The sequence below is a fragment of the Glycine soja genome, chromosome 10 (genome assembly GCF_004193775.1).
Source record: "Glycine soja cultivar W05 chromosome 10, ASM419377v2, whole genome shotgun sequence".
Classification (NCBI taxonomy): domain Eukaryota; kingdom Viridiplantae; phylum Streptophyta; class Magnoliopsida; order Fabales; family Fabaceae; genus Glycine; species Glycine soja.
In genome coordinates this window covers 3,922,990-3,937,207 of record NC_041011.1, presented here as the reverse complement: position 1 = coordinate 3,937,207, position 14,218 = coordinate 3,922,990, and positions in this window count along the sequence as shown.

Genomic DNA, 14,218 nt, shown 5'->3' with positions numbered 1-14,218 from the left:
TAAACAGTGCATGATTAGTCATTTTAGTTTTAGCATACTTATTCATCTTCACCTTCTTAAGAGTTTGATTCCTTGTAGAATAAACAAAGTGAAAGGAGAACAAAATTATTGAAATGTATAATGTTCATGATTTTTTTATTATTTTTATAATAAATATTTTTTATTTTAATTACTTAATTAATGTTCTACCTCTTAAAGTATTTGTTAGCAAGATTTATAATATAATTATGATAAAAGTTAATAAGTTTATTGTTAAAATAGAAACACTAAAATAACCTATACTGTTATAGAAATCAAATAATTAATCAAATCTAGAAAAAGTTTTTTTTTTTAAGGCAAATCTAGAATAAAGTTTTTAATATATCTTGTCATCGTCTTCGAACATACGGTTCTTTCCTATCCGAGTAGATCAATAAAGTGTTTTTTATTGATTGGTTTAAATATGAGATTACTAAATGTATTATATTCTTGATTGAGATAAAGGGACCTACTGACCCTTAAAACCTTCGACTAATTAACAAATGAACCATAACATCTGACAAATAATCCATAGTAATAAACTAATAATCAAATATAAACCATTCATAATCATAAGCATTGTTTAAACATACTTTTGTGATGAACTTACTAATTTAATACAATGTCTTGGATATGAGAATTTATTCTGAAGTGCGTTCAGTGGGGACACGACTTGCTATATGTGGCCCATACTTATTCGTACATTACGTTCTTAGTTTTTCGTTGGTCACCCCACTAGTTTCTTAATCAGCAATTGGTTTCCTCATAAAATCATTTTGTTGTTGTTGAATACTCCTAACATACTTTCAGCATTCCAAATTATATGAATTTTTAGAAAATAAAATTATTCTAAAATAAATATTATTTTATAAAATTAATGTTGCGTTATTTTTTTAAAAATTATTCTTGACAAGTAGTGAAAATAGTATTTAAAAAGAATAAATGAATCATCAATTAGAAAAATAAATGATATATTAAAAAATTATCTAATATTTTATTTAAAATTTAACAAATTGATTATATTTTTTAATACATGTATCAAAATCTTAAATGTCATAATCTAGATGAAAAAAAATAATATATAATCAACATTGATTAAATGATAACAATTTATTTCTCTTAATTAAGTAATTTAGGTTTAAATTCATGGTCAGAAAAATAATAACATACTTCATTCGGTCTTGATTTTAAGTAATAAAAGTCTCTTATGTTTTGGTGTCAAATATAAACAAATATATCTTACCTATATCATATTTAATGAAATTCTCTCCAAAATACATTTCATTTAATAAGGCTAAGAACTATTTTATGTTTGATATCAAATTCTAATAAAGGATAGTTTAAGAACAATGCTTATTTTTAAATTGAAAAAGACATAATTTAATGAAGTTAACTAATATTCTTACTAAGTGTGAAATGTCTTTTTTTGCTTATAATCAAGACCAAAGAGAGTATATGTTTAAAAGTTGTCTAAGGCTCTAAGTCTTGACTTTTCCTTTTCAGATATTGAGGTAATATCGAGATTAGTGACTGACTTAAGCATGATTATCAAACTCTCAAGTTAACTCACTAACTTTTACGAGTTTTTGAGTTTATTTACTCTCTGCGAGTCAATTTGTGTGCAAACTCTCTTTTTATTAAACTCTGAGTAGACTTTCAGTTTATCGAGTCAGCAAGTTAAAAAAATTAAATCAAAATGCAGGTTGTTTTTGGATTGTTTTATATCTTTTTAGTGTTCAACATACCTCCATTTGATGTGTTGTTCCTGAATCAAAGAACCCTCACTTGTGATAACATCAAACCCTTGTTCTTCAACAACATCAAACTCTCGATGAGTATGCTCTACCACTACTATAACATCCCTAAGTTATTATCTAGTAATGATACATTATTATATTTGGTTATTTAAGTATTGTGAAATTTATGATTTATTATTTTGTTTTATTATGTTGTTAAAATCTTTAATTGGCATGTTATCAGTTCTTACCAAAATCCAGAGCTAGCACGCGTAAGAGTGGTCGTGGTAGAAGAAGGCTCCTAGACTTCACACGCCGGCTTTGAGATGTGTCTTTGTCAAGAGGACAGGAGATGGGACTTGCAAAACAAGGGACTCCAACGCTCAAATAAGAATATGAATTAGGAGAAATAAGCAAATATATGCATATGAGAGCAAGTACGTGTAAGCTCGAGTGTGAGCAGTTGTGAGTGAGGGTTCGATGAAACTTGGTATTTATAAGAGTGAAGCGTATCTGCGTCCTTTTTTGTAGAGGCTGTTACAACCTTTGCAAATAATTCTCGGCTTGTAGATAATAGTCGGGAGCTTGTAGATAACGTTAAAGATAAATTGTAGCTTATAGATAAAAGCTAGAAGATAATTATACCTTGTAGATAATGTGTGATTTTGTAGATAATTAACTACCTGTCAATAGATAAATATTTTCAAATATTAATAGATTAGAAATAACCTGTTAGTTGGGGAGTCTGACTATTAAGGGTCAAGCATCCGTTCAGTATCATGTAGGATGTCACGTGTATTTTATAGGTCCTAAACAATACATTATCTATAGATATTTTATTATTATTTTTATATGAAGTGGACTTTTACGAGTCTACAAGTTAAATCCATAAGTCAAGTTTATGAAATTCTCACGGAATCTACGTGTACTCTAAATTTGATAACCTTGGACTTATAATACACATTTTTTATGGTTAAATTAGTCTATAAGTCTTCATACTATTACAAATTTTTTAATTAGGTCCCTATGCTTTATTTTTTTAAATTGGATCCATATATTGATTTTAAATTTGTAATTAAGTCCCTTCTATCATTCCCTGTTTGAGATCTATTTGGAACACTTACGTGACAAGGTTACATGAATTTTTTAATTTTCATTGTTTATAAAAAAATTAATTTTTTTAAAAAGCATTGTGGTTGATGGTTTCGTGCTCCACGACAACTACGGAGGAGATTATGGAGGTGCAAACAACATTGCAAAAAAAGTAAAGGTTAATCACGCATTAGGGTTGAGGTTACAATCTGGGATATATAGAATCCACATTTTAGGCTTTGGGCTGCATTTTGGATGCTCTAGAAGATAATTAACCGGATGTGAATGAAAAATAGAAGTGTGCAACAACAAATTATAAAATAATTAAGAAATTAAATAATTATATGTGCAATGACAACACTATTTGGGTTAACTTAAAACCATGAGAAATTAACATAGAGACCCTATTATAAATTTAAAATTAATATAAGGACCTAATTAAAAAAATAAAGCACAAGGAATTTAATTAAAAATTTTGTAATAATATGGGAACCTAGAGACTAGTTTAACTTTTTTTATTTAGATACACAGAGGATTAAAGGGGCAAAGTGGAATATTTTCAACCTGTTTCAGATTAGTGGCAAACATTAATGGGAAACTCCCCTTATGATGCGTTAACCTAATTCAGATTTAAAAATTTATGCAGGGATCTCCGATAATTTTTTTTCATATAAAGTATCGATAAATAATTTATACCTTAAAAAATATTTTCTTTAGCTATACTTGTCAGGGCCATAAGGCCCAAGACTGAATAAATAAAATGTACATAAAATATACAAAAAATAATTAAATTTAATTACATTTTCATTATTTGAGTTTTTTACTTCAGGTGTTCATAACGTCCTTTTATTATTTTATTTTATGTTGGTTTAAGCGATAAGAAACTTGGTTCTTCTTAAATAATATTTCAATTTTAAATCTTATGAAGGAAAGAAGAAATAGACTTAAGAATACTTTTATTCTTTAAATACGTTCATTTAACTTGACATACATTTTTTTATGGATAACTTGACTTGCATAGTTACATTAATTCAAGTTTAATTAATCCTGTAAAAAAAGTTAAAGTTTAATTAACTTTCAAACATTATGGACCAAATGGACCAAGACCTAAAATCATAATGGGAAAACAAAATAACTTCATTTAATTTTTCAGTTATTAATTTAGGGCTTCGTTTTCACATTAAAATTGAGATTACAATTGTCTTGTTAGATTTTCTTTTTTCTTTTTTTGGTGGATGGACAAAAGTGTCTTGTGTTAGATTTGACTTTGTGAAAATGAGAAGTATATACTTTAAATAATAAAACATGGAGTCATAATAATTAATTAAAAAATTAATATAAAATTGTAACATATATATTATTAATAATAACTATTAATAAAAACAATTATTTCTTTTGGTTAACTTCTAAATCTTTTTTTTCTTTTTTATTTTTATTTAAAACATGTAAAGAGGCACAATCTTTCTTTCCCCTAATTTTTATAATTGTAAGTACATGCATTTTTAATTATCATAATATCAATTATTAATTTTAAGTTAACTATTAATCTACTTTTTACCATTAAAAGTGCATCCAATATTTTAACGGAGTCAAATTTTGTTTCAACGAGTGAATTATGACTTATAGCATCTACAATGTATATATGTTTATATGAGTAATTTATTTTATATGAAATTTAAACATTTTAAATAAAAATTTAGTCTAATGTTAAGGTCGTTAAAGTGTGTACTTAAATTAATTTTATGAATCCTACCATACTTAAAAAATATGTTATTTATTTTATGGTATAATAATGTTAAACAACAATTGTTTGTATAAATAATTTCATTTTATATGTTCTAGTTAAAGAAAAAAACTTAAGTCATGTTACTTTAAAGTTAAACCACTCATACAAGCATCTCATTTGAAAAAACTCTTATAATACTTTGAATATGAATTTTTCATAATGAATTATCTTGAATTGATTATTAAAAAATTATCATAATCACATATTTACATTTCCTTTTTGTTTTATCGTTTAATTTCAAAAGCAATGCAAGTACATCATCATTATCAATGTAAAACACAGAATCCACCGAAATAATCTCTTCGTTTATTCAAGTGATTGCAACCCACAACAAAACATCATTATCAATCTGAAAACATATATATTAACCAAAAATAATCTCTCCGTTCGTTTAAATGCATGGAAGCTTGTTGGATGCAATAGTAAGCTATTGCAGCACTCTTAAATAAGGTAACAACTGGGGACTTCTTAATCATGGCGTACGGTATTATCCAGAGTAGTTACTCACATTAATATTGAAATGACTTTTTTTTTTTTACAGAATATTGAAATGACTTGAAAAAATTTAATAATTATTAGGAGTGAAAATAGTTCCTCCTCCATTTTATGTTTTATATAGCCTAAGCTACAACAGTAGAATAACATATAAAAGAGATTTGATTCCTAGCTATACATGTGAATAGAATAATATTTGTAGGAAAAAAATTAATCTAATAATTTTTTACTGTCAAAGTATCTTACTTTTTTTATGAAAAAATATCTTACTTTCAGTAAGCTTCAACAATAGAAGAATCCAAAATTAGCACTTTCACAGATTCACACGAAATCATATTACAAGAATGTGGTGTATTACAGTCCACGTACAAGTTAGCATTGGGCATGATCAATGTTATCAGCGTCAATTTGATCGATGTTAATTAACTTGGTGTGATTGATACTATGATAATTTTTTTCTATTATAATTATATATTTGTGTTGACTAGGTCAACACTATTTTTTAAAATTAGTATTGGCTTAACCAACAAAGCGATCATTTATTATATTGGTATACTCCGTGTTAATTAGCTAAGTATATATAATATTAAGCATTTTTTCTTTTCTTTTCACATCAGTCAAGTATTAAACTTATTCTTGCCATAACCACCTTTCTCCTTCACTCCATCTAATCCACCAATGTAAAACAACCCGTCGACACACTTCCACCAGCGCAGCACCCCTCTGCCACTAGAAACTTCAAAAATTTTCAGTTGCTTCCCATTGTGATTTATCTATTACTACTTTTTTTTAAAAAAAATTTCCTAATCTATATGTGCTTACATTAATTTTTTTAATTCATATAGGCGTTATGTACCAAAAAATTCAATAAGCTTTTGCTCAGGGATGAAAACAAAGTTTCCCTACCTAATTATCCTTTTACATATGTACGCAAATATTAATTTTAAATTTCTACATATGAAAACTCTTGATTTATGCTTGACATCAAAATAGATAGTTGAATTATCTTAAAAGTCATAATAATTTTTTTAATTAGTTAACTGTACATCTATTAAACTCAAATAACAATTAGTTAATGACATGGACTTTAAAGATTATTCCATCAATTTATGAGAAAATTATAGTATTGTTTCAACTTTTTCGATGTAACTGTGGTATAAATATTTTATTCGGCCTATATTTTATATATGATGATCCTATCATCTCTTCATTTGTATTGATGTACACAAAACGTCTTAGCAATTGCATTGTTTCTAAATCATTTTTTAGCACCATGTGCATAAATTAACTAACCCAAGATTATTTTAACTTAATTAGTTTTCTCAAATTTGAGTTATGAGTATATAATTATATTAAATATTTATAGATAATTTTTTTTATTTATAATAATTCTATTCAATTTGATGATTTTTTTTTTGGAAATATGTGTATCTATATTGCCCATCTATTTGTCTATGTGTTATCCAAGGAGTTCAAGTGTTTGAAGAGCATATCTTTTCAGACCAGATATGATTGCTTCAACATGATATTTCTTTCATTCTTCTCCAATGTTGCTTAGAAAATCTGGTTCAAATTGATGATTGTTACTCAATTTCATTGCTTTCAATAGAAAATACTTGTGATTAAAAAAAAAAAAACAAAGGAAAGAGAGAAAGATGACAATACTCAAGAGGAAGTAAAAAAGAAAGTGGTCCAACTATGTATGTGCTACTGCATTGGAGAATTGTGACGTACGAAAGCTGAATAGCAAAGGTGATGGAGCGAGCAATGATATAGTTTGAAGACTGCGTATGATTAGCAGTAATGAATTTGCATCATGGTTGGATCTTGGATAGAAAAGTACCTAATGAGGTTATGTCTGGAAAATGACCTATCTTGTAATTATATATAGTCATATTTATCCCAGCAATGAGAGATGTTAAGAAATAAGTCAACACTAAAAGCCACTGCCCACTTGAGTGAGTACTTGACATATTGAAATAAGGTACAATGAACCTAAATAGTTAAGTGGATCATCTTAATTCATTCACGTACTCATATAGATTGACTAAGGCTACCAACTAGCTAGTTTGTAGTTTTTGTATAAATGGCCTAAACAATATCAACTAGTAAGAGTTTAGGATAAGAAATATTCTTATGTTTTTCTATCTGAGCATCAGACTGACTGAAAATTTTAATCAAAATATTTTATTTTGAAACATGGCCACAGTTCCAAAAAGGGATAATTATACAAATGTCTCTTAAGGTGATGATAGTTACACATAATTCCTATTTATTTTAAAAAAATACACTTATCTTATACATCCATGTCTTGTTTGTTTATTTTAAAGATATTAATTATGTGTATAGTTCATACATAAAAGTAAGGGTAACAATGTAATTTTTTGAAAATAAAAAGTGTCAAAATAAGAAGTAAAATTTCTGACTCAAGCATGATTATATATCTGGAGAATAATAACCGTTAACCTAAGGGAAAATCAGTGTAATTATCCCTAAAAAAAAGAGAAAAAAGATAATCCATAACACCTTAAACATGACCAAGTCCATAGTTAATATATATTACTGTTGAGTCATGATGGCAATTACGTACGCCCTTTTTATAAAACCAAACCTGTGATCCAATGATGCTATTTCCCGTGGTAGCTAGTCCTCCAATGATGTTTCTTCAAATTACACTCCATAAGAGTATGAGAAATTATTGTCACTCTTAACAAGCAAAAAATCATCATACTCCATCTAAGTAAGAATCAATGGCATGTTGATTTGAGTACCAGCAACGAACATGCTTCTCCAAACATAAATTACAGCTACCACCTTGCTAACAAAGCAATAAGACTTGCATGACCAAGCATAATAAATTACCATTTATTATTGTAACACACCTAAAAATAATAAAGGGTGTGTTTGATTTACATTTTCATTTTATGTTTTTATTTCTTATTTTTATTTTTTGAAAATTGTTTTCATTTTCAAAAGATTAAAATTCTGAAAACATATTTGGTTTGACTTTTTGTTTTCTATTTTCGGAAAATAAAAATAAGCAAATTTATGATGTATTAACTTTTTATCTTTTTTGTATTTTTAGATTTACTTAAAATTATATTTTTTGTCATTGTATTTTCATTTTAGTCAAAATGAAGTTTCTGTTTTCAATTGAAAACGAGATTTTCTTATTTTCATTTTCTGATTATTTTTTGTTTTCATTTTCACTAAAAATATTTTAAAAAATTTAACCGAACACATTTTTGGTACCATTTTCTGTTTTTCAGTGAAAATGAAACCAGAAAACAACCAAATCAAATATTCCCTAATGTATCTCACAAGGGACACAATGGTCAAATACGTGTACATTAATAATCAATCAAAGCAAGCATTTTATGTTTTAATATTTGTCAATAGTTTCCAAGTAGCTCCATCAGTTCTATATGTCCTCTAACATTGCCATAAAATCGAAATTAATTGGTGGTGTAAAATCGCCATAAATCTAAAAAAAATAAAATCGTGTGACATTTTTGATAATGCGATACTGATCGTTAGAATGTGTTCGATCTCCAATTATCTTTTTTGCATAAGTGGATATTTACCATATAATTTAAACCTTATCCTAGTCAAAATATTTTTATAATATTAATACGTAAAAATATCATCTATGTTCTTATCAAATTCCATATAGTAATTTTAGCACCTACTTTTTACCAACGTTTGAACACTAAATAAAGAAGTAAGAAAATACTTATGTTTAATTCCACTTTTATCCTTTAGGTATTACAATTTATAATTGTGTCCTCTTAAATTTTAATTGAGTTAGATCTTTTAGGATATTGTAATTGTGCGATCTTAATCTCTTCATATGTGTTAAATTAAATTTGTAACGGTCTTTACTAACATAACATTTGATTATAACATGTCAATGACGCAAAAATTGATTTGTTATGTTACACAAGTTTTTGTGACTTATATAATTGTATTTTTATCATGCAGGTATTGCAGTCTTGTGTGAGGAACCATTCATCAACATATGCTAGACAACATATTAATTAAGATCACATTGTCAAGTCAGTGTCACATTAATAAATTTGTTAACAAAAGATTGATAAAAAAAACAAATTCTACAATTGCTATACCTAAAAAGAATCTATTTTTTACAATTAAAATATAAAAATCAAAATCACACGATTATAAAATTTAGGAGAAATAAGTATAATTAAGCCATGTGTAGCCAGGCACATGTTAACATTTTTCTTAAACAATTATTTTTCAAATGTTGTCTAACTTTAAAATTTGAAAGTTTTTTTTAATTTTTTTAGTAATTTCAAATTTATTTTTTCAATTTGAAAGCTTTTTATGATAAGTGTGATATTCAAATATCAATAATAAATAAATAAAATTATAAAAAAATTCTAAAGAAACTTTTATTTATTAGGGACTTTCCAAAACTCACCAGCACATTTAATCAAATTGAACATTTTCTTCTCACTTTCGAAGAAATCAAAATGTCTACATTGTCATGTTACAAGCCGGATTCTCACAAGTAAATATAAACTATAACCAAGATAAAGCAAAACACTAGGTTGGGAAGAAAAATAAATAAATAAATGAGATAGATACTAATCATCCAATAAAAAAATATATAAATATAACTTTTTTTACTGAAAAAAGATTGGAAAAGGAATGTAGTCACTTTCAACTCATTGGACATTTATGTTGCAAATTATTATAATTATACAATGATGAGTACCTTTTCCACATTATTGTTTCTTTCCATATTGTGTCCCTGTACTGTTTCATCAAAATAATACTACATAACAGTTGTATTAATATTTTAATAGTGATATTTAATTTTAAAAATTACCAAAATGTATGATTTTAAAGGAATAATATAGGAAGTAACAATAAAGAAGATAAATCCAACAAACAAGGAGCTTTCATCTTAACCTGAAAGTGGACATGTCAAACAATCTAAGCATTTGACTCTTTCAACGCGCGGCATCATGTAACCAAGGGCAATTTTTGGTTCTGTCCATGAAAACTCTATTTATTATGCAGACCAAACCAATTACTAAACAGTGTCTTGCTATTAATTAGTGCTAAGCACAATTATCAATCAGAGGAGATTGTCGTCCAGAGAGTGAAATCCAAATAATTCGAATCATTTCAGAGGTAGTACGCAGTTCTCTCAGCTATAGTTCAGTGACTGACATTAATTTTATTTGTTTGAATAATTGTAAACATTTTTTATAAAATATTTTTACTAATCTTCCTACTTGGTAAATTAAAAAAAACTATTTTTTTTAGTTTTAAAAACTTTAGATGTACTTATTTGTTTATTTCATACTTTCTTTATAAAGTATTAAACAAAGGGTTTTGCTAACTAGTTAAGAAATTAAAATAAAAAATATTTAGTGTGAAAATTATAAAAAAACACAAAAAAGATTATTAATAATATAATTTTTCATTTCTTAATAAAAATATTTATATTTTAAGTTTTTTAATTAGTATCCTATGAATAATGATTAACATGGTCTTAAACAAATTTTACGAGCTAGAAATTCTAAGAGAATGTAATAATATTCTATTTCCTTTTTATCTTTCTTGTTTTTTATTATGCTTTTTAACTTGTGGGTCATCACTCATCACAACCCATTGCAAGTGATAAATAGTCAGAAAATATATGGATCTCCATTTCTTCAGTTTACAGAGGATTAAGCTCTTTTAGATGTGAAACATTGACAACTTTAATCCAATAATTTATTAACTTTGAGCAAAGATGAGCTGAGTGATATCAATCTTTTTTTTATATAAATTTCTACGTACCTAAAAACAGAATGGAGAATCTACAAAATATTACATAAATATGCACATATTTCTATATTAAAAGTATTTAATCGTAAGGCATGCAAGCATGGCAAACGTAAGAGCGTGCCATGTTGCGAATACACCGACAATTGGGGCTTGAGTTCCATGCTAAGACCCCATTCTATATATCTTGTTCCATTCTCTCTCACTATCCACTTGCAATTTCAATTTATTGCAAATTGCAATGCTTTCTTTAATACTGTGAGTGCCTCACCTAAGCCACCCAATCCTTTGGCTTATTGCTATTCCTACTTCTTCTTGTTACCCTCATTATTGAAGATAAATTCTTGATTAAAAAAAGAAGGTTGAAACTCTCCGTTTGTTTCTTTTTATTTTTTATAGAAAAATTTGAACTCTCATGTTACATGTACGTGCATCTTCATGATTTTATTAATTGATTACTGTCTGAAGTATTCTTTTTTCAAATTAAGACTAATTTTCCTTTGGACATTTTTAAAATTCACGATTTTTTTATTAGCTTTTACTTATTTTTTTTATCACTTTCTCTTTACTGAGTCATCTTTTAAGATTGTTGCTTACAAGGATTCTTTCAAGTTAAGCCACGTTCCTTAACAAAAGTTATCATTAGAGCATATAATCCCAAGGGCATTAGCTTCCATCGTAGCTTTCAACTCTTGAGGAGCTTGCGTAAATATTACCAAGGGCCTCGCACTTGTTAATCCCATCTTGGTAATAGCATCAATGCTTTGTTTTGCCTCTCTCAACGTGTGTTCTGACATGCAAGCCCAATCTCTCTCCATGAGTTTCTTGACCAGGCTCATTTCATTACTATACTCATGATGCTCCTTCAACGATTTCTTAACCAACTCACCTGTTAAAGCAGAATATGAGTAGCAACAGACCTTCCTGAAGCCCTTATCCAAAACATCTCAACTTGAAGTGTACCTTGATTGGCTGACCCGCAATGGAAACCAAACAGCAACTGCCCTTGCCAATCCCTATTGGCATGGTTGCTTCCACCTGATCATCCTTACATCAGTAGTCACACTCCCAGCTCCACCAAAAGCTTTAACCGTGCAAAAATGGCAGGTAACTAGACAATGCAAAATGTCTTCTTGATGTTGCAGGCAACGAGGACAAACCTCCCCCATAGCCAGTTTTATGCGCTCTTGGTAGTGTAAATACCCAAGACCTCCTTTTCCCTTACCTACACACCATTCATATCCTCCACTATCATTGGATTGACAGCTTATGCCGCTTCCTCCAGAATACTCGTAAATAACCAATCCACGTTCCAGCAACCTGATTCTGAATCCATCCTCTAGCACTACCAGCGCCTTCTAAATAAAGTTCCAAATTGATGACCCATGCTTAGCCCTCCTTTTAGCCAAATTTGGGCTTGCATAAATCATTGTGCAACATCAGGCCTGGACTCCTCGTTTTATAGACACAGTCACACCTTGAGGCATGGATTCTAACACATCAACCTTAGCCTAGATACCTTTATGCGACAGTATCCAAACTCCCCCCTCATGTCCTTGCACTTCCTCCACCCCTATTGCTCCATACCCTATTCTTTGCCAAAATTGCCCTGACGATTCAATCCTAACGTGAGTCTCAAACAAAAATACTAAATCTGGCTGGTAACGAGTCAACAACTTTCTCATGTGAGTATGACTCCTCTTGTTCGTAAACCCTCGAACATTCCATGCCAGGATAGAAAAATCTCCAAACCTTATCATTAAATATATAAGGGAATGGAACATTAGCCAGACACACACTCCTATGTTGCTCCTATTACTAACTCTTTCTCCATATCTACTACAAGAGCATCTTGTGCATCAGTCACCCCATACCCAGTTCCACTCGAACTTCCCAGCTCCATTGTACCCATAATTGTATCAGGGGGTTCTGGTGGGTCCAAATTTTTCTTCAAATTGGACGAAATACCTTCCCTAAGCGCTTCCACCATGTTTCCAAGCATCGTCGTACCTGGTCCATCCTTTGACATGGGAATGGCAGTCGTGTTCTACAAACAAGGAACCCTCTTTGAGACTTGAGACATACCTTCATGCACTTTTTTATGAGTTTGCCCCTCCTGAATAAGAATACCATGTGTGTTCCCCTTCACGTGATTCACTTTTCCCTCACCAGACTTTAATTATTAATGTTTATATCTTTTACCACTTTTACCCCCTTATGTCCCTCTCTAGCTTGAGACCCCACCGTATAGCTTAGGCTAGCGCCATCCACACTCAATCCTTCTACTCCTAATGAACTACTTTCTTGTTTCCCCCTGTCAATAGAATTCAATGCATTGCATTTGTTACCATTATTTAGTCTGAAGCAATATTTTTATCGAATCCACCAAATCCCTTGATTTTCGCAACCCCTTTATTCTTCAGTTTATGATTTTTGTTGCCTTTTTTAACACAATACAATCCCCATACATTCTCTCTCCTCCAAAATTCCCGCCATCCTCATTAAAGCTAGAGTTTGTTGCCTGGGATCCCTCCCCTACACACCAACTCCATTGTTTCTATTATGGGACACTTCCTCGTTGTATGCCCATACAACCCACAACTTTGACATACCGGATGCAACCCTTTGTATTCCACCCTGAACTAGTGATCACGACACCAAACACGTCCAACCATAGGTACATATTCAGGTTTATCTCGATGCACACCCTTGCAAACCTCTCCCTTGACGCGTCAACAGAGCGAATGTCCACTTTCAATGGTTTCCCTACTACAGTTGCTAATGCCAGAAGTAGACTCTCATCATAGTATTCCATTCCCAGACACGAAAATCGAATCCTCACTGTTGTGCTTTCAATCTTTACCTCTGAGGAGACAAAGTTAGGCACCCAGGCTCGCACCACTAAATAGTGATCGAATAACATCCATGGTCCGCCCGCTAACACCTTTTCTCAGTCGTTTGGGAGATCAAATTTCACCATATAGAAGCCCTAACCTATATCCACCATCTCGAAACCACCCAACAACTTCCATATCACTCTAAGCCAATCGTGCATGACAAAGAAGCTTAGCCTTTTTCCAAGTAGTTTAATTATGACTGCCTCCTTCCATGGATTCCACAATTCTTGCGAGATTGTACCATCCACAAAACACTTAGATTTTAGCCTATCCTCATCCTCGTGCTCTATCGTAAACAAGTTTTTTTCTATCAAGTCCACCTTCTCCGACCCTACCTTCCTCATTGCCTTATCCTTGAACGAGGTTTTGGTAAACCCCTCCTCTCCCTTCCCGTT